Raw genomic sequence first — 27,088 nt, forward strand, 5'->3', positions numbered from 1 at the left:
GTAATTGCCAGAAGAAACTTAGTTTGAACACCACCCACAGCAAATGTGTGTGCAAAAAGTTTCTCTCATTTAGGGCAGACAGAAATAATATGAGAGGCATCTCCACAGAAAAAACACAGCTTATTACGCCTTCTGACCTCCTGACGTTGCGCCCTAGACAAAACTCTATCACATTGCATACATTCAGACATTTGTTCAACAGGTGGCAACACCTCTCGTGCAGTTTTGCGGTCACGCAAATGCCGATCAACCTGAATGGCTAATGACAAAGAATCGTCAAGACCAGAGGGAACAGGAAATCCCACCATAGTATCTTTTACGGTTTTTGACAAACCCTTCCGAAAGAGAGCTGCCAAGGCACCATCATTCCAGGTAGTAAGGACCGCCCACTTTCGGAATTTTTGACAGTACAACTGCAGAATCCTGACCCTGGCTCAATGCCAACAGGGCCTTTTCAGCCTGATCAATAGCATTAGGTTCATTATACAACAACCCCAAGGCCTGAAAAAATGCGTTCACAGTAGTCAGAATAGGATCATCAGGTTTCAAAGAAAACGCCCAATCCTGGGGATCGCCGCGCAGCAAAGAGATGACAATTTTAACCTGCTACGCGGAGCTCCCCGATGAGTTAGGCTTCAAGGCAAAAAATAATTTACAATTATTCTTAAAATTCAGAATTTTAGTCCGTCCCCAAAAAACACGTCCGGAGTAGGGATCTTTGGTTCAGCAGCATGTGAATGAGCAAGGTAGGCGGAAATTCCCCGCACTTCAGCAGTAAGCTGCTCCACACAATCAGACAATTGCTTAATCTCCATTGAGAAAAAATTCCCCCTACGGCCTCAGAGAAAAAGAGGAAAAATATACACCAAAAAAATAAATAAATAAATAAATAAAAAATTCTGACACTTTTTTTTTCTTACAATTCTCTCCTGCTATTGAGCACCCTAGAATCTGCGGTATGGCTGGTGATTCTGTTATGAATGAGTCACCGGAGGAGGAGAAAACAAAAATACAAGCTAAGGCCTGAAAACCGGAGAGGTTGGTAGCTATCGGATTGCAGACCCCTGATCCTATACACCACAACTAACAGTAGCCGTGGGGGGTTCTTACGGTGCCCTAGACCCCTCGTCACAGCCGGAGAACTACATAAGCCTAAAGAAGGAAAGGGGAAATCTAAACTGCCCCAGAGCAGACCCCAAAGCAATAGACAGCCCCCAACATGTATTGTCGGTGAAAAACAGATGAAAACACAGACACAGACAGAAAGACAGGCTGAGCAAACGATGGGGCCCAACTAACTAGATAGGACAGGGCAGAAAAGATGCTGGCTGCAATCCGCAAAAAACCCTACCAAAAATGTCCCAACTGTCTGATAGGGAAAAAGGCCCTGAAGTCGCTAGACTTCAAAATCACTATATCAGCACTCAGGTATATTCTGAAAACAGAGCAAAGAGATCAACTGATCAGAGACAAAAATGGAATTCAGCCAGTCCCAACCAGGACTGGCTGAATACAAACACTAAGGAAACCAGACAAAATCTCATGAAATAATAGCAGGGAAAAACTTAGCTTTTAGTAGACAGGAACTAAGCTGGATGCAAGAGCTCAGAGCAGAAATGATCACCAGCAGCTGCCTTATATCCACTCAGAAATTCCAGATGTCCAATCACACTCAGCCAGTTCAGATGACAGGTTCTTCCCATCCCAATCAATGTCACTACCTCTCTTCACCAGCAGAGGGAGTTCATCAGACATCAAAGGTGAAGGGGAGAATGAACTCACAACAGTACCTCCCCCTTGAGGAGGGGTCACCGAACCCTCATCCACGCCACCAGGGCGATCAGGATGGGCCCGATGAAAAGCACGAACCAATCTTTCAGCATGAATATCGGATGCAGGGACCCAAGAATTATCCTCCTGGCCATAACCCTTCCATTTAGCCAAATACTGGAGTCTCCGTCTAGCCAGACGAGAATCCAGTATCTTCTCAACCTCATATTCCACATTACCTTCAACCAATACAGGGTCAGGAGGTGCCACCACAGGAACTACTGGCTCAGCAAACCTCTTCAACAGAGACATATGAAACACGTTATGGATCTTGAATGTAACAGGAAGAGCCAATCGAAAAGAGACCGGATTAAGAATCTCCAAAATCTTGTAAGGTCCAATAAATCTAGGTTTAAACTTTGGAGAAGCCACCTTCATAGAGATATTCTTTGATGACAACCAAACCATATCACCCACCTTAAACCGGGGACCAATGGTCCTATGCTGGTTGGAAAACCGCTGGGCCTTTTCCTGGGAGAGAGACAACTTATCCACCACTTGGTCCCAAATCTGGTGCATTCTCTCCACCACAGTGTCAACACCTGGGCAGGCAGAAGACTCCACCTGCTCTGAAGAGAATCGAGGATGAAACCCAAAGTTACAAAAAAGGTGACATCAAAGTGGCAGAACTAGCTCTATTATTTAAAGCAAATTCGGCCAAGGGCAAAAATGAAACCCAATCATCCTGATCAGCAGAAATAAAACATCTCAAATACGACTCCAAAGTCTGGTTTGTTCTCTCCGTCTGCCCATTGGTCTGAGGGTGAAACGCAGAGGAGAAGGACAACTGAATTCCCAGCTTGGAACAGAAAGTCCTCCAAAATCTAGAAACAAACTGAACTCCTCTGTCAGATACAATGTTCTCAGGAATCCCGTGCAAGCGAACCACCTGTTGCAAAAACAAGGGCACCAACTCTGAGGAAGATGGCAACTAAGGGAGTGGTACAAGATGGACCATCTAAGAAATCTATCACAAATCACCCAAATAACAGTCATTCTCTGAGAGACAGGCATATCAGACATAAAATCCATTGAAATATGGGTCCATGGCCTCCTGGGCACCGGCAAAGGCATCAACAACCCACTAGAGCGAGAACAAGGTTTAGACCGGGAGCAAGTCCCACAGGACTGCACAAAATTCCTGACATCACGAGACAAGGCGGGCCACCAAAAAGACCGACTCACCAAATCTCTAGTACCAAAAATACCTGGATGACCAGCCAATGCGGAGCAATGAACCTCAGACATCACTCTCTTCCTCCACTGGTCAGGTACATACAATTTTCCAATGGGACAATGCTCAGGTTTGTCCTCCTGAAACTCTTCCAGAACATGTCTCAAATCGGGCGAGATGGCAGAAAGAACTACCCCCTCACCTAAGATGGTAGCAGGCTTGGTCACAATAGGAGAATCAGCAAAGAAACTCCCAGAGAGGGCGTCTGCCTTGACATTGTTAGTGCCTGGAAGAAAAGAGACCACAAAATCAAAATGTGTGAAAAACAAGGCCCACCTAGCCTGTCTAGGATTCAAGCATTTGGCCAACTCCAGGTAAATCAAATTCTTGTGGTCAGTAAGGACCACAACTTGATGTTTAGCTCCCTCCAACCAATGCCTCCACTCCTCAAATGCCCATTTCATGGCTAACAGTTCCCGATTCCCCACATCATAGTTACGTTCGGATGGGGAGAACTTTCGGGAAAAGAAAGCACAGGGATTCATTTTAGATGTTACAGGATCTTTTTGGGACAAAACAGCTCCTGCACCAATCTCAGAAGCGTCCACCTCTACCTGAAACGGGAGTGAGACATCAGGTTGCCGCAAAACCGGAGCAGAAGTGAACCTTCGCTTCAGCTCCTGAAAAGAAGAAACAGCCTCCGGAGACCAATTCAGCACATCAGCCCCCTTCTTAGTCAAATCAGTCAATGGTTTGGCAATACCAGAAAAATTAGCTATAAATTTACGATAAAAATTAGCAAAACCCAAAAACTTCTGGAATGCCTTCAAAGAAGTGGCTGAACCCAATCATAAATGGCCTGTATCTTGGCCGGGTCCATTTCAATAGTTGACAGAGACAAAATAAATCCCAAAAATGAAATCCTCTGTACACCAAAAAGGCATTTCGATCCCTTGACATACAGGGAATTCTCCCTCAAAATCCGGAACACAGTCTGAACATGTTCCACATGAGAGTCCCAATCCTTGGAAAGATCAAAATATCATCCAGATAAATGATCAAAAATTTTTCCACAAAGTCTCGGAAAATATCATTCATGAAGCACTGGAAGACAGAAGGGGCATTAGTGAGCCCAAAAGGCATCACCAGGTACTCAAAATGTCCCTCCGGAGTATTAAACGCCGTCTTCCATTCATCCCCCTGCTTAATGCGAATAAGGTTATACGCCCCCTGAGGTCAAGCTTGGTAAACCAGCAAGCACCTTTAACTCTGGAGAATAGATCAGAAATCAGGGGTAACGGATACTGATATTTAACAGTAATTTTGTTGAGGGAACGATAGTCAAAGCAAGGCCTTAATGAACCATCTTTCTTGGCCACAAAAAGAAAACCAGCACCTAAGGGTGAAGAGGATGGCCTAATATGACCCTTCTCCAACGACTCCTTAATATAGGATCGCATAGCCTCGTGCTCGGGTACAGATAAATTGAAAAGTCGACCCTTGGGAAATTTACACCCAGGGCTCAACTCAATTGCACAGTCATAACTCCTATGAGGAGGCAAAGACGCAGACTCATTCTCACTAAATACTTCATAAAAATCAGCCAAATAGTCAGGAACATCATGCGACTGGTGATAGGTGGAGAAAATAGGTGCGTCACTAAGGGCACACCGACAACCCCAACTCACCACAGACACAGATTTCCAATCCAAAACTGGATTATGGATTTGCAACCAGGGAAACCCCAGAACGATGGTATGCAAATTATGCAACACCAAAAATCTGCAATTTTCTTGATGGTCTGGGGTGACCCGCATTACCATCTGGGTCCAAAACTGAGGTTTATTCTTTGCCAAAGGAGTACCATCAATACCCCTCAAAGGGATAGGCGTCCGCAGAGGTGTCATAGGAAACCCACAACGTTTAGCAAAATCCAAGTCCATCAGGTTCAAAGCTGCCCCCGAATCCAGAAAAGCCTTAGCGGAAAATGTGGACAGGGAGCAGATCAGAGTAATTGCCAGAAGAAACTTAGTTTGAACACCACCCACAGCAAATGTGTGTGCAAAAAGTTTCTCTCATTTAGGGCAGACAGAAATAATATGAGAGGCATCTCCACAGAAAAAACACAGCTTATTACGCCTTCTGACCTCCTGACGTTGCGCCCTAGACAAAACTCTATCACATTGCATACATTCAGACATTTGTTCAACAGGTGGCAACACCTCTCGTGCAGTTTTGCGGTCACGCAAATGCCGATCAACCTGAATGGCTAATGACAAAGAATCGTCAAGACCAGAGGGAACAGGAAATCCCACCATAGTATCTTTTACGGTTTTTGACAAACCCTTCCGAAAGAGAGCTGCCAAGGCACCATCATTCCAGGTAGTAAGGACCGCCCACTTTCGGAATTTTTGACAGTACAACTGCAGAATCCTGACCCTGGCTCAATGCCAACAGGGCCTTTTCAGCCTGATCAATAGCATTAGGTTCATTATACAACAACCCCAAGGCCTGAAAAAATGCGTTCACAGTAGTCAGAATAGGATCATCAGGTTTCAAAGAAAACGCCCAATCCTGGGGATCGCCGCGCAGCAAAGAGATGACAATTTTAACCTGCTACGCGGAGCTCCCCGATGAGTTAGGCTTCAAGGCAAAAAATAATTTACAATTATTCTTAAAATTCAGAATTTTAGTCCGTCCCCAAAAAACACGTCCGGAGTAGGGATCTTTGGTTCAGCAGCATGTGAATGAGCAAGATAGGCAGAAATTCCCCGCACTTCAGCAGTAAGCTGCTCCACACAATCAGACAATTGCTTAATCTCCATTGAGAAAAAATTCCCCCTACGGCCTCAGAGAAAAAGAGGAAAAATATACACCAAAAAAATAAATAAATAAATAAATAAAAAATTCTGACACTTTTTTTTTCTTACAATTCTCTCCTGCTATTGAGCACCCTAGAATCTGCGGTATGGCTGGTGATTCTGTTATGAATGAGTCACTGGAGGAGGAGAAAACAAAAATACAAGCTAAGGCCTGAAAACCGGAGAGGTTGGTAGCTATCGGATTGCAGACCCCTGATCCTATACACCACAACTAACAGTAGCCGTGGGGGGTTCTTACGGTGCCCTAGACCCCTCGTCACAGCCGGAGAACTACATAAGCCTAAAGAATGAAAGGGGATATCTAAACTGCCCCAGAGCAGACCCCAAAGCAATAGACAGCCCCCAACATGTATTGTCGGTGAAAAACAGATGAAAACACAGACACAGACAGAAAGACAGGCTGAGCAAACGATGGGGCCCAACTAACTAGATAGGACAGGGCAGAAAAGATGCTGGCTGCAATCCGCAAAAAACCCTACCAAAAATGTCCCAACTGTCTGATAGGGAAAAAGGCCCTGAAGTCGCTAGACTTCAAAATCACTATATCAGCACTCAGGTATATTCTGAAAACAGAGCAAAGAGATCAACTGATCAGAGACAAAAATGGAATTCAGCCAGTCCCAACCAGGACTGGCTGAATACAAACACTAAGGAAACCAGACAAAATCTCATGAAATAATAGCAGGGAAAAACTTAGCTTTTAGTAGACAGGAACTAAGCTGGATGCAAGAGCTCAGAGCAGAAATGATCACCAGCAGCTGCCTTATATCCACTCAGAAATTCCAGATGTCCAATCACACTCAGCCAGTTCAGATGACAGGTTCTTCCCATCCCAATCAATGTCACTACCTCTCTTCACCAGCAGAGGGAGTTCATCAGACATCAAAGGTGAAGGGGAGAATGAACTCACAACAGTACCTCCCCCTTGAGGAGGGGTCACCGAACCCTCATCCACGCCACCAGGGCGATCAGGATGGGCCCGATGAAAAGCACGAACCAATCTTTCGGCATGAATATCGGATGCAGGGACCCAAGAATTATCCTCCTGGCCATAACCCTTCCATTTAGCCAAATACTGGAGTCTCCGTCTAGCCAGACGAGAATCCAGTATCTTCTCAACCTCATATTCCACATTACCTTCAACCAATACAGGGTCAGGAGGTGCCACCACAGGAACTACTGGCTCAGCAAACCTCTTCAACAGAGACATATGAAACACGTTATGGATCTTGAATGTAACAGGAAGAGCCAATCGAAAAGAGACCGGATTAAGAATCTCCAAAATCTTGTAAGGTCCAATAAATCTAGGTTTAAACTTTGGAGAAGCCACCTTCATAGAGATATTCTTTGATGACAACCAAACCATATCACCCACCTTAAACCGGGGACCAATGGTCCTATGCTGGTTGGAAAACCGCTGGGCCTTTTCCTGGGAGAGAGACAACTTATCCACCACTTGGTCCCAAATCTGGTGCATTCTCTCCACCACAGTGTCAACACCTGGGCAGGCAGAAGACTCCACCTGCTCTGAAGAGAATCGAGGATGAAACCCAAAGTTACAAAAAAGGTGACATCAAAGTGGCAGAACTAGCTCTATTATTTAAAGCAAATTCGGCCAAGGGCAAAAATGAAACCCAATCATCCTGATCAGCAGAAATAAAACATCTCAAATACGACTCCAAAGTCTGGTTTGTTCTCTCCGTCTGCCCATTGGTCTGAGGGTGAAACGCAGAGGAGAAGGACAACTGAATTCCCAGCTTGGAACAGAAAGTCCTCCAAAATCTAGAAACAAACTGAACTCCTCTGTCAGATACAATGTTCTCAGGAATCCCGTGCAAGCGAACCACCTGTTGCAAAAACAAGGGCACCAACTCTGAGGAAGATGGCAACTAAGGGAGTGGTACAAGATGGACCATCTAAGAAATCTATCACAAATCACCCAAATAACAGTCATTCTCTGAGAGACAGGCATATCAGACATAAAATCCATTGAAATATGGGTCCATGGCCTCCTGGGCACCGGCAAAGGCATCAACAACCCACTAGAGCGAGAACAAGGTTTAGACCGGGAGCAAGTCCCACAGGACTGCACAAAATTCCTGACATCACGAGACAAGGCGGGCCACCAAAAAGACCGACTCACCAAATCTCTAGTACCAAAAATACCTGGATGACCAGCCAATGCGGAGCAATGAACCTCAGACATCACTCTCTTCCTCCACTGGTCAGGTACATACAATTTTCCAATGGGACAACGCTCAGGTTTGTCCTCCTGAAACTCTTCCAGAACATGTCTCAAATCGGGCGAGATGGCAGAAAGAACTACCCCCTCACCTAAGATGGTAGCAGGCTTGGTCACAATAGGAGAATCAGCAAAGAAACTCCCAGAGAGGGCGTCTGCCTTGACATTGTTAGTGCCTGGAAGAAAAGAGACCACAAAATCAAAATGTGTGAAAAACAAGGCCCACCTAGCCTGTCTAGGATTCAAGCATTTGGCCAACTCCAGGTAAATCAAATTCTTGTGGTCAGTAAGGACCACAACTTGATGTTTAGCTCCCTCCAACCAATGCCTCCACTCCTCAAATGCCCATTTCATGGCTAACAGTTCCCGATTCCCCACATCATAGTTACGTTCGGATGGGGAGAACTTTCGGGAAAAGAAAGCACAGGGATTCATTTTAGATGTTACAGGATCTTTTTGGGACAAAACAGCTCCTGCACCAATCTCAGAAGCGTCCACCTCTACCTGAAACGGGAGTGAGACATCAGGTTGCCGCAAAACCGGAGCAGAAGTGAACCTTCGCTTCAGCTCCTGAAAAGAAGAAACAGCCTCCGGAGACCAATTCAGCACATCAGCCCCCTTCTTAGTCAAATCAGTCAATGGTTTGGCAATACCAGAAAAATTAGCTATAAATTTACGATAAAAATTAGCAAAACCCAAAAACTTCTGGAATGCCTTCAAAGAAGTGGCTGAACCCAATCATAAATGGCCTGTATCTTGGCCGGGTCCATTTCAATAGTTGACAGAGACAAAATAAATCCCAAAAATGAAATCCTCTGTACACCAAAAAGGCATTTCGATCCCTTGACATACAGGGAATTCTCCCTCAAAATCCGGAACACAGTCTGAACATGTTCCACATGAGAGTCCCAATCCTTGGAAAGATCAAAATATCATCCAGATAAATGATCAAAAATTTTTCCACAAAGTCTCGGAAAATATCATTCATGAAGCACTGGAAGACAGAAGGGGCATTAGTGAGCCCAAAAGGCATCACCAGGTACTCAAAATGTCCCTCCGGAGTATTAAACGCCGTCTTCCATTCATCCCCCTGCTTAATGCGAATAAGGTTATACGCCCCCTGAGGTCAAGCTTGGTAAACCAGCAAGCACCTTTAACTCTGGAGAATAGATCAGAAATCAGGGGTAACGGATACTGATATTTAACAGTAATTTTGTTGAGGGAACGATAGTCAAAGCAAGGCCTTAATGAACCATCTTTCTTGGCCACAAAAAGAAAACCAGCACCTAAGGGTGAAGAGGATGGCCTAATATGACCCTTCTCCAACGACTCCTTAATATAGGATCGCATAGCCTCGTGCTCGGGTACAGATAAATTGAAAAGTCGACCCTTGGGAAATTTACACCCAGGGCTCAACTCAATTGCACAGTCATAACTCCTATGAGGAGGCAAAGACGCAGACTCATTCTCACTAAATACTTCATAAAAATCAGCCAAATAGTCAGGAACATCATGCGACTGGTGATAGGTGGAGAAAATAGGTGCGTCACTAAGGGCACACCGACAACCCCAACTCACCACAGACACAGATTTCCAATCCAAAACTGGATTATGGATTTGCAACCAGGGAAACCCCAGAACGATGGTATGCAAATTATGCAACACCAAAAATCTGCAATTTTCTTGATGGTCTGGGGTGACCCGCATTACCATCTGGGTCCAAAACTGAGGTTTATTCTTTGCCAAAGGAGTACCATCAATACCCCTCAAAGGGATAGGCGTCCGCAGAGGTGTCATAGGAAACCCACAACGTTTAGCAAAATCCAAGTCCATCAGGTTCAAAGCTGCCCCCGAATCCAGAAAAGCCTTAGCGGAAAATGTGGACAGGGAGCAGATCAGAGTAATTGCCAGAAGAAACTTAGTTTGAACACCACCCACAGCAAATGTGTGTGCAAAAAGTTTCTCTCATTTAGGGCAGACAGAAATAATATGAGAGGCATCTCCACAGAAAAAACACAGCTTATTACGCCTTCTGACCTCCTGACGTTGCGCCCTAGACAAAACTCTATCACATTGCATACGTTCAGACATTTGTTCAACAGGTGGCAACACCTCTCGTGCAGTTTTGCGGTCACGCAAATGCCGATCAACCTGAATGGCTAATGACAAAGAATCGTCAAGACCAGAGGGAACAGGAAATCCCACCATAGTATCTTTTACGGTTTTTGACAAACCCTTCCGAAAGAGAGCTGCCAAGGCACCATCATTCCAGGTAGTAAGGACCGCCCACTTTCGGAATTTTTGACAGTACAACTCTGCAGAATCCTGACCCTGGCTCAATGCCAACAGGGCCTTTTCAGCCTGATCAATAGCATTAGGTTCATTATACAACAACCCCAAGGCCTGAAAAAATGCGTTCACAGTAGTCAGAATAGGATCATCAGGTTTCAAAGAAAACGCCCAATCCTGGGGATCGCCGCGCAGCAAAGAGATGACAATTTTAACCTGCTACGCGGAGCTCCCCGATGAGTTAGGCTTCAAGGCAAAAAATAATTTACAATTATTCTTAAAATTCAGAATTTTAGTCCGTCCCCAAAAAACACGTCCGGAGTAGGGATCTTTGGTTCAGCAGCATGTGAATGAGCAAGATAGGCGGAAATTCCCCGCACTTCAGCAGTATGCTGCTCCACACAATCAGACAATTGCTTAATCTCCATTGAGAAAAAATTCCCCCTACGGCCTCAGAGAAAAAGAGGAAAAATATACACCAAAAAAATAAATAAATAAATAAATAAAAAATTCTGACACTTTTTTTTTCTTACAATTCTCTCCTGCTATTGAGCACCCTAGAATCTGCGGTATGGCTGGTGATTCTGTTATGAATGAGTCACCGGAGGAGGAGAAAACAAAAATACAAGCTAAGTCCAGAAAACCAGAGAGGTTGGTAGCTATCGGATTGCAGACCCCTGATCCTATACACCGCAACTAACAGTAGCCGTGGGGGGTTCCTACGGTGCCCTAGACCCCTCGTCACAGCCGGAGAACTACATAAGCCTAAAGAAGGAAAGGGGAAATCTAAACTGCCCCAGAGCAGGCCCCAAAGCAATAGATAGCTCCCAACATGTATTGTTGGTGAAAAACAGATGAAAACACAAACACAGACAGAAAGACAGGCTGAGCAAACGATGGGGCCCAACTAACTAGATAGGACAGGACAGAAAAGATGCTGGATGCAATCCGCAAAAAACCCTACCAAAAATGTCCCAACCGTCTGATAGGGAAAAAGGCCCTGAAGTCGCTAGACTTCAAAATCACTATATCAGCACTCAGGTATATTCTATAAACAGAGCAAAGAGATCAACTGATCAGAGACAAAAATGGAATTCAGCCAGTCCCAACCAGGACTGGCTGAATACAAACACTAAGGAAACCAGACAAAATCTCATGGAATAATAGCAGGGAAAAACTTAGCTTTTAGTAGACAAGGAACTAAGCTGGATGCAAGAGCTCAGAGCAGAAAGGATCACCAGCAGCCCTGCAGGGTGTCGGCTGCCTTATATCCACTCAGAAATTCCAGATGTCCAATCACACTCCGCCAGTTCAGATGACAGGTTCTTCCCATCCCAATCAATTTCACTACCTCTCTTCACCAGCAGAGGGAGTTCATCAGACATCAAAGGTGAAGGGGAGAATGAACGCACAACAGCTCAGTATGGATTACACCCAAATATAATAAAGAGAAAAAAGGGAAATGTATTCAAAACATACACCAGTATACAGTGTTGGAGTACTTTGAAATCTTCGTTTATATTTCAGTGTCAGTAAGCCAGTTCAGACTCTCCGATTGAGGAAAGTAGATGGATAAAAGTAAAGACGTAATGTCGACTGATTTTGGATGTTTTTGAATTAGTAATCACGGGAATACCTACCGGGAGAAGTCGCAGAGGCTACGCTGACCCTCAATAACTTTAACTGTGGATACAGCTAAAACACAAATTAGTGAAGAAAGGGTTACTGTATTGCAGTAGCGTTGATCCCATCATCATAACTCATCTCCATCAAATTGTGATCACAGGGAGAGCTGTAGACATGGTCCTCTCTGCCTATCGTGATCTGTCTGGTCACTTTGTAGTGCAAAACACACAAGCCACAGGCCGTAGGGGATTCTATTGGATTGCCATGACAGGACACATTGAAAAATGGTGGCAGGAATGTCACACGTCTGTGAATATGAAAAATGTGAAAGGTGACCATAAAGGACCACTGCATCCGATTGGGAGTTGACGTCCATTACAAATGGTAGCCATTGGTAATCTGAAGGTAGAGGTCAGCAGGACAGGACATAGCTACATATTAACCATCATCGATCAGTGCACCAAATTTGTAGTGCCCATCCCTGTGACGGATTTAACTGACCAGAATACACAGCGGTGGAGCAGGGAGAGGTAAGTATTGCAAGTGCTGTGTCCCTGAGCAAGCAGGGGGGACCCACTCGTGGGCACCGGTACTGGCACAGGGCCCCTCATAGTAAGTCAATGTGTCTGACGGCGAGTGGGCCCCCCAACCGTCAGAGACACTTTATTGTACTATGAGAGGCCCTGTGCCAGCGCCATCGCCAAAGGGTGGGCTCACACACCTGTTCAGGGCAACAGCACTTGCTCAGGTGCGGTAGGTGTTTCTCCCGGGCCTGGGGTGGGGGGGCAGCCCATTTAGGGTGGTTTAAAAAATGGCATATGTTGATGTGTAGGCTGGATTTTCAGCTGCTGCAAATTGAGGAATTGGAGAAGTCAGAGGAAGATAAAAACTAGTCTTTTTTTTTTCAACCTATGTGTTATCAGGGGAGGGTGGGACAAAATCTTTGGAAACCCATGCATGGTTCATTTTAATGAAGGTTAGATCATCAACATTTTGGGTCGACAGACAGGTCCTTTTTTAGGTCAGGATTGATCCAACAGCATTGAAGACTCTTTCAGATAGCACACTACCAGCAAGGTAAGCAAGCTCCTGTAAGGCATATTGTGCCAATTCAGGCCAGGTGTCCAGTTTTAAGGCCCAATAATCAAAGGGGAATGACCTGCGAGGGAGAACCTTGATATGGGAGGAAAACTTGTTTGTAACCATAGTTGACAACTTCTGTCTCCTGTCACTTGCAATCGATTCTGTATTAGCTGTCGTGTGCGTGGGACTTGAGAAATCAGACTACAACATGGTCAGGAAACCCGTCTCCAATGCCAGTTCGGCTGTGTGCACCACGAACACCTCTTCCATTTTGCCCACTATGGCTCGTGGGAGAACCAGCTTCGCTGTGTGCTGGGAATGCCTCAAACAACCTGTTTGCCAGAGTTGCTTGTTTGTTAGCCAATATTAGCTCTAGGTTCTCCTGTGGCTTGATGTTGTGTAATTTGCCTTTATAGCGTGGATCGAGGATGCTGGCCAACCAGTAGTCATCATCCCTCATCATTTTGGCAATGCGGGGGTCCGTTTTTAGGATCCGCAATGCATAGTCACACATGTGGGCCAATGTTCCATCTGTCAATGCTGCACTGCCAGTGGTGGGTGGAGTAGCACTTTCTGGCAAATCCACATCCCTTCAGTCACGCACAAACCCTGTAACTACCTGACCCTGGCATGCCCACATGTTCTCTTGCCCCCGAGAAGCATCCTCCTCCCCAAAATAATCATCCCCCTCATCCTCCTCCTCTTCTTCCTCCACCTCATCCATGCCAGTTCCCTGACCAGACAATGGCTGACTGTCATCAAGGTTTCCCTCCTCCTCCTCCTCCTCCTGTTGCTCCTCAGCTGCAGATGCCTGTTCCTTAATGTGCATCAAAGTTTGCATGAGCAGACGCATAAGTGGTATGCTCATGCTTATGATGGCGTCGTCTGCACTTACCAGCCGTGTGCATTCCTCAAAACATTGAAGGACTTTACAGAGGTCTTTCAGCTTTGACCACTGCACACCCGACAATTCCATGTCTATCCTCAAACTGCCTGCCCATGTATCCTCCCACAAGTGCATTACAGCCTGCCTCTGTTCGCACAGCCTCTCAACCATGTGCATAGTGGAGTTCCATCTTGTAGCAACGTCTATGATTAGGCGGTGCTTGGGGAGGTTGAGTGATCGCTGCAACGTCTGCATACGACTGGAGTGGACGTTTGAGCAACGGATGTGCGAGCAGAGTCTTCGCACCTTATGGAGCAGGGCTGTTATCGCCGGATAATTATTTAGGAAGCACTGCACCACCAGGTTCAATGTGTGAGCCAGGCAAGGTATGTGTGTGAGTTTTGAAAGGGCTATGGCTGCCACAAAATTCCACCCATTAATACTGACTACCTTGCCTGGCTCAAGATGTAGACTGCCCAGCTATGACTCAGTTTGTCGATGCAAGTAGTCGGCCAGTACCACCGCGGTGTGTCTACTGTCACCCAAACATCATTTTTAGAACAGCCTGCTGCCACTTACCACTAGCTGTTCGATAGTGGGACACCTCGTGTGCAGCACTGACAGATGTGGATGAAGTGCTCGTGCGACTGCGCTCTGTCGACGAGCTTTCGCTTCTGGAGGTGGAGGAGGGTCGAACAACTACAGCCAACTGTTTCCTATACTGTGGGCTAGGCAGCACTGTTCCCTGTGGAGCCTGCATCCACCACATTAACCCAGTGCGCAGTGATGGACACGTAACGGCCCTGGCCATGCCTACTGGTCCATGCATCTGTTGTGAGGTGCACCTTTCCACTCACTGACTTTTAGTGCATGGACAATGCGGTCTTTCATATGCCAGTGGAGGGCAGGGATGGCTTTTTGAGAAAAGAAGTGTTGACTGGGTAGGTCATAGCGTGGGACAGCATAGGCCATGAGCTCTCAGAAAGCTTCTCTTTCTACCAAACGGAAGGGTATCATCTCTAATGAGTTCAGTTTGGCAATGTAGGCATTAAAAGCCAGTGTACGCGGATGAGAGGATGAGTACTTTCTTGTCCTACTCAGAGTGTCTGGTAGGATGAGCTGGACTTGAGAGGTGCATATGGGGGAACTAGCATTGGACATGACGGACTGAGAAGGGGTTGGTGATGGTGAGGGTGTTGATGGCCTAGATTCAGTGTTTCCTCGCAAAAATATTGTGATTGCCTGACTGCTTTGGCCTAGCGCCGACACCTCAACATATCTTGATGGTGGTGTGCTTAGCGGTGGTCTTACAGGGAAGCGATGGAGCGTTGCTGGCTAACTTCAGTCGGAGCAGGTGCACATGTGCTACCTGAGGTTTTGTAGTCCGTCCACGCTTGCAAGTGCATGTTGGTTAAATGTCTAAGCATGCAACTGGTATTCAAGTTTCTTAGATTATTACCTCTGCTAAAGGTCCTTCGGCTTCTTACAGATAACCTTTGCGTCATCATTAGGATTTTGTTCAAAAAAGTGCAACACTGCACTCTTCCTACTATGGTGCAAATTTTCAGGGCTTGCATGCTGTGCTAATTTGACCATCTGGCCAAGCTGTCCTGCAACTCTTTTAGTTTTCTTGCCAAGTTTTTTGACAGCTACGGACCTGTTGGATAACTGCTGCGATGACGATGCCAGCTGCGGATCCTTCTCCTGTTCTGACCTATTGTCACCAGCACCCTCTTCCCCCAATGGATGCCAATCCGGGTCCAGAACTGGGTCATCCATGACCTCGTCTTCAATGTCATCTGCACATTCCTCTGTACCTTCCTCTGTGTCACCGTGTAAGGTGGTATAGTATGCGGGAAGGGGCACCTGTTTCATCTGGGTCTGATTCGGGCTCAGAAGACTGCGAGGGCAATGTAGTGATGTGGGTGAATGTACCAGCAGATTCATCTAGCAGTGGCTGTGCATCAGTGCACTCCATGTCAGATTCATCTTGGACTGGGGAATTCAGGATTTGACTTGATAACCCAGGAATGGTATGTTAAAAGAGCTCAATGGAGTAATTTGAAGTGTGTGCTGTAGCATCCTTCACTTTCGGTGTGGGTGAAGGACACAAGGAAAGGTGTTGTTCCTGACCAGAGGCCTGCACTGATGAGTCTGTGCTTGCAGTTTTTGTAACTTCAGAATAGGAGGCAATAGAGTTGGAGGCTGTTTCAGCAATGTAAGCCAAAACCTGTTCCTGATGCTCCGGCTTTAAAAGCGGTTTTTCTACTCCCAGAAAAGGGAACTTTAAAGGCCTTCTTGTGCCAGACGATGACGCATGCTCAACACCTCCTGCCTTAGCTGCTATTGTGCTTTTGCCAGAACCAGCCGATGCACCACCACTATCACCATCAGTACCAGCTGCGCCCCCCCGCCCACGTCCGTGGCCTCTTTCACCTGACTTCCTCATGTTTGGGAAAATGTACCAAAAATACCAGCAGAGAAATGGTACTGTATGAATAGCGTACAGCTGTGTAAGGTGTATGTAAGAAGTGAAATCTCCGTATATATTTTGTGAGTCACAGACGCTCACCCAGTATGTATTTCACCGTAATCCAACAAGCAGATATACGGTACTGTATCAGAGGTGCACAGCTGCATACGTTGTTGGTGAAACTGTCAATCTCTGTATATGTATTCACGGAATGTCACACACATGCTGACTCTGTGTAGATGTGACCTTAATAAGAACACCAGATATCCGATACTGTTTTAGAATCGGACTGCTCAATACCGTGTATAAAGAGATGGAAATGTCCGTATATGTATTTATGGAGTGGCACACACACACACTGACTCTGTGTACATGTGACCGTAATAAGAACACCAGATATCCGATACTGTTTTAGAATCGGACTGCTCAATACGGTGTATAAAGAAATGGAAATGTCCGTATATGTATTTATGGAGTGTCACACACACACGCTGACTCTGTGTAGATGTGACCGTAATAAGAACACCAGATGTCCGATACTGTTTTGAATCGGACTGCTCAATACGGTGTATAAAGAAATGGAAATGTCCGTATATGTATTTATGGAGTGTCACACACGCTGACTCTGTGTAGATGTGACCGTAATAAGAACACCAGATATCAGTTACTGTTTCATAATCGGACAGCTCAATACGGTGTATAGAGAAATGGAAATGTCCATATATGTATTTACGGAGTGTCACACACATGCTGACTCTGTGTAGATGTGACCGTAATAAGAACACCAGATATCAGATACTGTTTGATAATCGGACAGCTCAATACGGTGTATAGAGAAATGGAAATGTCCATATATGTATTTATGGAGTGTCACACACACGCTGACTCTGTGTAGATGTGACCGTAATAAGAACACCAGATATCAGATACTGTTTGATAATTGGACCGCTCAATACGGTGTATAGAGAAATGGAAATGTCCGTATATGTATTTATGGAGTGTTACACACACGCTGACTCTGTGTAGATGTGACCGTAATAAGAACAACAGATATCAGATACTGTTTGATAATCGGACAGCTCAATACGGTGTATGGAAATGTCCGTATATGTATTTATGGAGTGTCACACACACTCTGACTCTGTGTAGATGTGACCATAATAAGAACACCAAATATCAGATACTGTTTGATAATCGGACAGCTCAATACGGTGTATAGAGAAATGAAAATGTCCATATATGTATTTATGGAGTGGCACACACATGCTGACTCTATGTAGATGTGACCGTAATAAGAACACCAGATATCCGATACTGTTTGAGAATCGGACAACTCTATACGGTGTATGTATGGAAAAATGTTAATCTTCGTGTATTTTTTTACAGAGTCACACACATATAGCATGTATTTGTCTGTCATACCAGCCGGTACACGGTAGTGTGTGAGGATCGTACACCTCTATATTGTGTGTGAAAAAATTTACGCTCACTATCTACTATGCAGAAAAAAAGGAATACAAGGATTTTTGCTTTTAAAAAAGCAGTCTGCACAGCAGTGTGCAAACAGCAATGCAGCTATCAGGGAGCCTTATAAGGCAGCCTAATAACCAACAGAGCTGCTGCACACAAATATATCCTCCCCTGTCACTGCACACTATACTGATGTGTTATACAGTGACATTCGCTATCAGCACAAGCAATTTTTTTTTTTGCCCTGCCTAAACACTCTCCCTATTGAGAACGAGCAGCAGCAACCTCTCCCTATGCTAAGATAGGCAGAAGTAAGATGGCAGTTGGCGGTCACAGCCTTTTATAGGCACTGTGATGCCACACAAAGCCAGCCAATCACTTGAATGCCCTTCTCTAACATGGTGGGGGATGCTGCCTATGTCATCGCTTTGCCCACAGTGTGCATCCTTGATGATTGGAGGAGAAAAGGCACTGGAAGCATTGTGGGTAACGCAACTTTGGAGCTCAAGTCGGCGACCTCATGGCCGACCTCACACTATGGTCGGGTTTCGATCGGAGAAACCCGACTTTAGCAAAAGTCGGTGGATTCTGAATTTAGCCGACCCGTTTCGCTCAACTCTAGTGCAGAGTAGACACACAGGTTTTTTGGCACAGTATTCCAGACAAGGTTGCAGAATAGAAAAATTAGTTTTTATGCACAGTGCACCCACAGACATGGATGCATAGTATAACTCTTTTTGAAGCACAACTTGTGCAGACACAGTGGCAGACTTATTATTTTTTAGGAACACTACTCACGCAGACATGGTTGCAGGTACATGGAAACTTTTTGGCACAGTAATCCCAGAGGCTTTTTGGTAAAGTAGAAACCATTTTTTGGCACAGTACAGTGTGGCGACATGAGGGGGTTGGCAGGTGCACAGGTCGGTTAGCAGAAACGGCATGGACCAGGGATCGTCCCACTGAAAACCCGCTCTCCCTTTAAAGTGGTCATAATGCTACTCAGACAACACAGGGTGAGGGTACAACAGGGTGGCAATGCTTTATTGAGCCACAAAACAGGCAGGAAAACACATAGAACAGTCCCAGCAAAATACTCCAAGATGGTGCACAGTACAGAGTCTCGTCCTTCTGCTGAATCCCCAGGATAATGGCAGTTGTTACTTAAGAGCTTTCAGGGTCAACTACCCTGCTTGTGACATGCACACAGAGAGAAGGTAGCAACAAGTGTAGGAAGTTGACAGTATATTCAGGAACAAGGACCAGTTGACCGGAGGGTCACAACCTGGCTTCATCATGCAGAGTCAGTTACCTTACTTGTGGCACACACAGAGAAAGAAGCATATGAAGATGACAGTCTATTAAGGTACATGGCAAGTTGACCAGAGGGTCATAACCTGGCTTCTCCAAACATCTCCATGGAGCCAGGTGACCGATAGGTCCCAATCCTGGCCTTCTCCAAATGTATCCATGGTTCAGCAATGGTCAATGGAGCAGATTTGTATTCTTCCAGCTAGGGCCAAAGTCCCCTAAGCCAGAATCCTGTAGAATAATAAATCTGTGTCCCTCGTGATGGAGCCATGATGTCTTGGCTGCAGTTCTGTGGAGTTCCTGGATGTTTGGATGTCTTGGCTGAATCTCTGGCTGTCTCTCTGAATCTCTATATAGAGGAATGTAACCTATTTTTATAATTAACAAGTGTCCTTCATTTGGAATTTTCATAAAGGATAAGAATGGAGATGAGATCAAATAACACTACTTGATTATTTAATCTATTTGCACAGTTTTTCCTCTTCTGTTTTCAAAGTCAACAAACTACCTGTCCTAGCCATGCTGTTCTGTTCATGTCATAGTGAACCGAAGAGAATTTGTGTGGCCCTGTAGATATTTTTCTTTAAGTTTCTAAAACTTGAGGTTGGGTCTAATTATTGCATCTACTATTGTATATCAATTTATTTATTTCTTAAATTATTTCAATGGGTTTGTACATGCGCTCTGCCGGGTGTATGCATTGAGATCTGTGCAACATAAAAATGGCTTTATATTGATTATTTTTGCTGCGCAGTCTATACTAAAATGTAGAACGCAAACAGAACGCGCTGTGTAAGAGGACCTTATTTTGTAAAGCTGAGCTCTAAAGGCCTCCAAATGATTTTTTTTGCTAAGTTATGGGGGTTTTACACATAGCGATATCGCTAGCAATATCGCTAAAGCATCACAGATTTGGTGACGTAGCATCGATATCGCTAGCAATATCGCTATGTGTGATACTTACCTCCGACGGGCTCCCCCGCTGTCTGTCGCTGATCGCGCAGCTCCATTTCTTGTTGGGCACTTCCTGCTGGGCTTCCTGTGACGCGGACGAGAGACGTGTGGAGGCGGGAGGGAGGATGTCAGGATTGCAGCGTCTGAAAGGTAAGTAATGACCACTGTATTGCTGCTGCATCGCTATGAGATCTGCATGTGTGGCAGCTCACTAGCGACCATTTAGCGATGCACCAGCGATCCTGACCGGGTCGTATCGTGGTCGGGATCACTGGTGCATCGCTAAATGTAAAAGGGCCTTAAATCTGTCTTCCTGGCTTATCTCCTTGTTTTCAGAAGGGTTCTTATCTTCTCTGATCTTATCAGTACACATGTGCTAGCACACTTAGCCATTTGACCGTTCAGTTTCTTTGGACAGCAGCTCTGTACACATCTCTGTTCCAGGCTGTATCTTGGCTTTTTACAGGTATCTAGCTTGTTAAGCTTTTCTTATTCGATTCTGTTGGTAGATTGTATATTGTAAAGGAATACTTTTATTTTATTTTTTTATATGTACTTAGTGTTATTACTGTGTGATTCTGTAAGCCATAGGTCACTGCATACTGTCTGCAAAGCTGACAAACTTTTTTCAGCTAAGGGCTGTTTTTTTTTCCTTGGCTACTTTTTTGTTGAAGCAGGGGGTTATTTACATTTGAAAGACTCCATGTCATTATGTGACAGCACAAGTTCTTACCTTTACAATGCACAGGTGTATACTGGAAAAACACCAGGACAAAGAGTAGAAAAAAATCAGGGGATGAGCGTTGTCCTTGATTTGACATATGGACGCAAAGGACAAAATGTCACATGTGATAATTTTTTTACTTCCTACCAACTTTGGCAAATGTTACAAAAGTGACAACTTACGATGTTGGGTACGATCCAATGAAACAAGCCTGAACTACCGCAAGGTAGCTTGAGTAAAAGAAATGTACATAGTTCCATGTTCTACTTTACTGCAAATACAACAACTGTTGCATATGTTCCAAAAAAAAATGTTTGATTTGGATGTTTTGGTTTGTTTTTTTTACCACATATGTGTTGTTTGCTATTTTTCGCTTTGCTTATAACTAAGCTTTTTCTGAATAAAAAAAATAAAGATTTCAATTTGATTTTTCTTTTTTTTTTATTTCCAAACATGTTCCCATACAGTCTAGTAAGCAAAAGGTATAAAAATAATTGAGTTAGAGAATCTAAAATCAAGATTTAATAAACCGGGTCATAGTGACCCAGGAGCAATACAAGTGTATAGTACATGGGAACAGAACAGCAGGGCTAGATAATGCATAAACTTCACTAGTCATCAAGGTTAAGAGCACAATATATTTTATCAAATGTCAACTTACAAGTCAATATTACAGGCTTACACATCAAACGTGTGTTTTCTTGACCAACCAGAAAGAAATACATAAATTCAAAAGTCAAAATATAGATAACTGTCTATTCTTTCTGGCTTGCTAAAAATAGGCATCTGTGTACTGTCCAGAGTACACAGAGGCTTTTTGGAAAAGGAATCTCACAACACAGTACACTCAGGAGGCTTAAAACACAATACTCTTGCAAGCAAAGATGCAGAGTACACACAGAGACTTAAAGGCACAGTACTCCTGTAGGCAGGAGTTGCAGAGCACACACAGAGGCTTAAAGGAACAGTTCTCCCACAGATATACATGCAGAGTACAAAGATTGGCATTTTGGCACAACGCTGCCACAGATATGGTTGCAGAGTAAGCAACCTAATATTGTCCCTCACTCCAGCTGCATCCTGACCCTACACTTATTGGAGCAGAATGGCAGAGACATTTGAAATCCAGCATTTATAGAGGCTGGGTTACGTACTACAACCGGTCAATCACAGCCATGCCCAAAACATGGCATGGCTGTGATGGCTTCAGAAGTGCCAACAGCTTAAAATCTCATTGATTAGCTGTGCTGCAGCCCTTAAGCAAACTATATTAGGCATCTAAACACCAACAGAAAACCTGTTAAAAGTCCGTGTTCAGGGTTCAGTACTGGACACTAGGTGTCTTGTACAGACTTGACAGTTTTGGTTTGCTTATCCCTAATCTTAGCAAAAATATAGTACTTTAGCTATGCACAATATTAGAGTTGAACAAATATATTCAAGTTGAATTGCATTCCACTCAAATTTTGCAAAAATCCACATTTGCCAAATTGTAGATTGTTTTGGATTTCTCTTCTGTATGGAGTTAAGTAAATGGTAGCTTCCATTTTTATAGACCAAAAAATACATATACAACCCTTACTGTTCACCCCTCCAGTCCCCAATACGTCATCATCACTCATCTGGTCCTCACCATATTTTCTTATCACTGCTACTTATGCTGAAATCCCTGGGCCTTTGAAACTAAATAAATAAAAATATCAGACCCAACTACACATTAAATGCCCTTAACCAGATTCCAAAGTTAATTTAGATCTAAGTCTTAATGCAGAATTCAATCAGACCTCAGGCCTGAGCCCTAAATAACTTAAGATAGCATGACCCTGATTCGTCAGGGTCATCAAAAAGGCACATGTGATTCATTTATTTGGTACAAAGTATCAAATGTGCTTTTTTCTTGTCTTGGAACTATTTTTGCTCTCCACACAAAAACTGTTGGACCCACCCAGATCATACACCTCACACACAAGCACTACATACATTACAAAACACAACACATAAATCCTATATTATGCATAAAGACACAACATGCAAAGATTACCCTACAATATTTAAGCACTAGATAATTCCGCCTCTCCAGGACTTACAACACGCCATTAACAAACATACCACAGCCCCTCCATGTGCTTTCAGTGCACTTCATCACATTAAAAAGCATTTTACAGCTCCTCTTGTGCCACCCTCCAGTACTTGACTAAATCAATAACAAATATCCTGCAGATCTATATGAACTTTCAAAATTAGTAAAGAACTTATTACAAGTCCTGATGTAACCTCATTTAAATACTGCCCATATAAAAAAATCATTTTAAGGTAAATTAGCAAAATATTTTTTTTTAAATGCCACTTTAAAACTGCCTGAAAAATTGCCAGCTAAATGTTCAAAAGAGTGAATATATATATTTCCTTATAAAAAAAAAAAACTTGCTGGTCATATGTAGTGATGAGCGAATTTGTTCGGAAAATGTTCGCCAAACATACATTCGGCACAAATATTGCACATTCGGATTCATGATCGAAAACCCGAGCAAAAGCTAATAAAATTGGAAAAAATCTGTAACATTTGGTAAAAAGTGCGGGAAAATATTTGTGATGCCACAAAAATTATTTTCAACACTTTAGCAATGACAATGGTGGTGTATCATGAGCGTTTGGCACTTGTTTGATGAGGGGAGGGGGTTTGCAGAGCTTAGATGTGCAACGTTCTTGTAAACAGTCATTTTTTTCCCTAACTTTATGTGTGCACATTGCGGCTAGCCATTCAGTGCGTAGGAAACACCCACAATATCCTGACACAACGGCTTGTGTCAATGGCTGCTGAAATCACATGTCCCTAGCCATATAAATAGTGGAAATCTTGTTTTAGCACCATTTTGACACTGTATCAGTTCAGAGAGGCTGCTCTTGATGCTGCCACTGTTAGTAGCAAGGTTTTAACTAGTTATAAATTTACCTTCCAGCACTTTTTTTGGCCATTACTGAGGTCCACAGACAAAGCCAGCAGGGCAAGTGTTGTGCACTGCTTCTACTGTGCTCCATGCATGAGTATAGCATTCTAATAAAAAAAATTTCAGTAGCTAAATGTGAAGAAGCCTGCTGTAGATTTTATCTAGTTAACTAGGTGGTTGAATATCAGTCAGATAGTGTAGCTAGTGTCCAGTGTGGCCATTAAATTTACCTTACAGCATTTTTGGGGGGCCATTACTGAGGCCCACAGATAAAGCCAAGAGGGCACATGTCCTACAAGTGTGTTGTGTACTGCTTCTATTGTGCTCCATGCACGAGTATAGCATTATAAATAATATTTTTTCACTAGCTAAATGTGAAACAGCCTGCTGTATCCCATGTTGTCATTTTGTGGTGGTGATATTGTTACACCTATCTTCTGATGAGCATTAAGCGCTGTCTGGTAATTGGTGTTGGGTAGATGACTAATAGTTGTAGGCTGGATCCTGGATTTCGTACTTCCCATAGCCGCCCTGTTATTGATACTGTTGTACGTTCCCATTCCCGTCATCATCATTTTCCTTTTCCTCATAAGGAATCAGAATCTCTCAAGAAGAAATACCAAGATAAATGGCTGATGTGTGCTGAGAGAAGGAAGCGCTCCCGCGCCTGTCAGGACGCCACCTCTGACAGGCGCGGGAGCGCTTCCTTCTCTCAGCACACATCAGTCATTTATCTTGGTATTTCTTCTTGAGAGATTCTCCTCTCCTTCTGCACCCTTTACAAACCTCCAATATTGGAATAAGCGATAATATGATAAAGGCTCGGGCTGAGCCGAAACGTCTTTTATTTATATCGCTTCCACTGTGTGCTATATTCCTGTTTGGCTCCCACATGTAATAAAATTAACACCTATTTGCATAAAGTCTGTTTGAGTGTGCGGTGAATTTAATTAACTTCTATTCAGTGTTATACAGGCCTTATCGATAGGCCCCCAAAAATTCTTCTGTTACTAATGTCATATAGTAGAGGACATCTCACTTTGAAATTGTTAGGATCAGATGATCTAGTCAGTGTTATACAGGCCTTATCAACAGCCCCCCAAAAAAATTCTTCTGTTACTAATGTCATACAGTAGAGGACATCTCACTTTGAAATCGTTTGGATCACATGATCTAGTCAATGTTATACAGGCCTTATCAACAGCCCCCCAAAAATTCTTCTGTTACTAATGTAATACAGTAGGGTACATCTCACTTAGAAATTGATTGTAACATCTAATCAATATTATACAGGCCTCATACACACCAATAAAAACAAAAAAAAAATCTGCTACTAATGTCATAAAATAGGGGACATCTCACTTTGAAATTTTTTGGAGCCGATATTTGTCATACAGGCCTCATCGGCACTGAAACAATTCTTACTGCTGTGAGTTACGTGATTAATCACACCATATTTCATCTTCTAATTTTGTGCCACTGAAATTCAGCTGTGTGCAGAGATTGTGCAGAGTAAAAAAATCTATTTTTAGTTGCTAATAGTGTGCTCCTAGCACACTATTTGAGCAACATGACTAGAGAAAAAGAGAGGTCGTGTAGTGAAAGACATGTTAGTCCCTATTATACACTTTCTACTGTGGCACAATTGATGCAATTTGGTTACTGTCTGACACTAATTTTTGGAAATGTGAACTTTCTCGGGTGTCCATCTGCTGGGTTAGGTGTAGTGGAGGACATGTCAATTCCTATTAGACTATTTCAACTGTAGTGAAATTGATGTCACTTTGTGTGTGTAAATAAATTTTTGTAAATGTGTAGATTCCGCATTGGGTCTTCTTCATGTGTGATACCTGTAGCAGTATTCCTCCAATACCGCCAGTCCTCCACTGTCTTTGAATCACCTACCCGTGTTACTATGCTTACATTTTTCTGACAATAATAATCTACGAAATTGATCTATATGCCACCTGAGTGTGGCTGAGCATCATATTCAATTTTTTGGGGGTTTTATCACTTATACAGTGCCAATAATTCCACATTCACTTTGCAGACATTACTGGCACTGTCATCATTGGGACTGACAATCTAAATTTACTATCTGCATGTCTCTGTAGAGTGGATAGAGAAATAATTTCTGGGAGTAAACTCACACAAACACAGGTAAAACATACAAGCTCATTGCAGATGCTGTCCTTTGTGGGGTTGTAACACAGGACTACAGTGCTTGGAAGACTGCTAATGTTTTTGCATTGACAACTGAACGTTTCTGTAGTTGGAAGGCTATCACTGTGATTCAAACTGTGTGCCTCACTGCTGTGTTGGGGAAAACCTCTGTCAAATTTGTCTTCCAGCATGCTTTGATACTCTGGCATGGGCGCGTCCCTTTCCATGGGGGAGGCAACAGGCAAAATTTACTTTTGTATTGTGGATAGAACACACTGGTAACCCAGTAGTCAGCACTATTTGAAATCATAACTATACAGGTAACAATCATGTTGCAGGTAGTGCTGAAAGAAGGCGCTCCTGGGTTTGTCTCTTTCATGAGGTCAAACTCCAGTGTATTGGTGGTGGTTAGTGTTGAGCGATACCGTTCTATACCCAAAAATATCGTATCTGATGGTATCGGCCGATATGAAAAAAATATCGGGTATCGCCGATTCCGATACCGGAAGTCCCATTCAAGTCAATGGGACTTCCGGTATCGGAATTAAAAAAAGCCCTTTATTTCCTTGTTGGCTAATTCTACATAATGGAAAACAAATAAGAATCATGTAGAATGTATTGTGGGAGGTGGAGGAGACATTAAAGGCATAGTGGTTTATTCAAATCACATGGCATACCATTAATTCCAATTTTTTTTTTCAAGACGTTCGGAGTTAAAAAGATATTGACTATGTTAACTTTTTTATATTTTGTCAGATATGTATGTTTCACAACTTCCATGCTCTTCACCTTCTTTTGTACTTCTCCCAAACTTTCTCCTTCATGATCCGCAGCAGTAGCATTTTTTTCATCAACTTTTTCTTCACCTTATTCATCTTCTTCTTCTTCACTTTCTTCCCATTAATTTTTTTTTTCCATTCTTCATATTCTTCTTATTCGGCTATTATTAATTTTCATATGCTATTTCTTCATCTTCTTCCTATTCTTCTTTTTCTTCATTTTCTTATGGTGACAGGCATTCCTGTAGTGCTTA

This window comes from Dendrobates tinctorius, unplaced genomic scaffold (genome assembly GCF_039654945.1).
Source record: "Dendrobates tinctorius isolate UK_male_01 unplaced genomic scaffold, ASM3965494v1 ptg000039l, whole genome shotgun sequence".
Classification (NCBI taxonomy): Eukaryota; Metazoa; Chordata; class Amphibia; order Anura; family Dendrobatidae; genus Dendrobates; species Dendrobates tinctorius.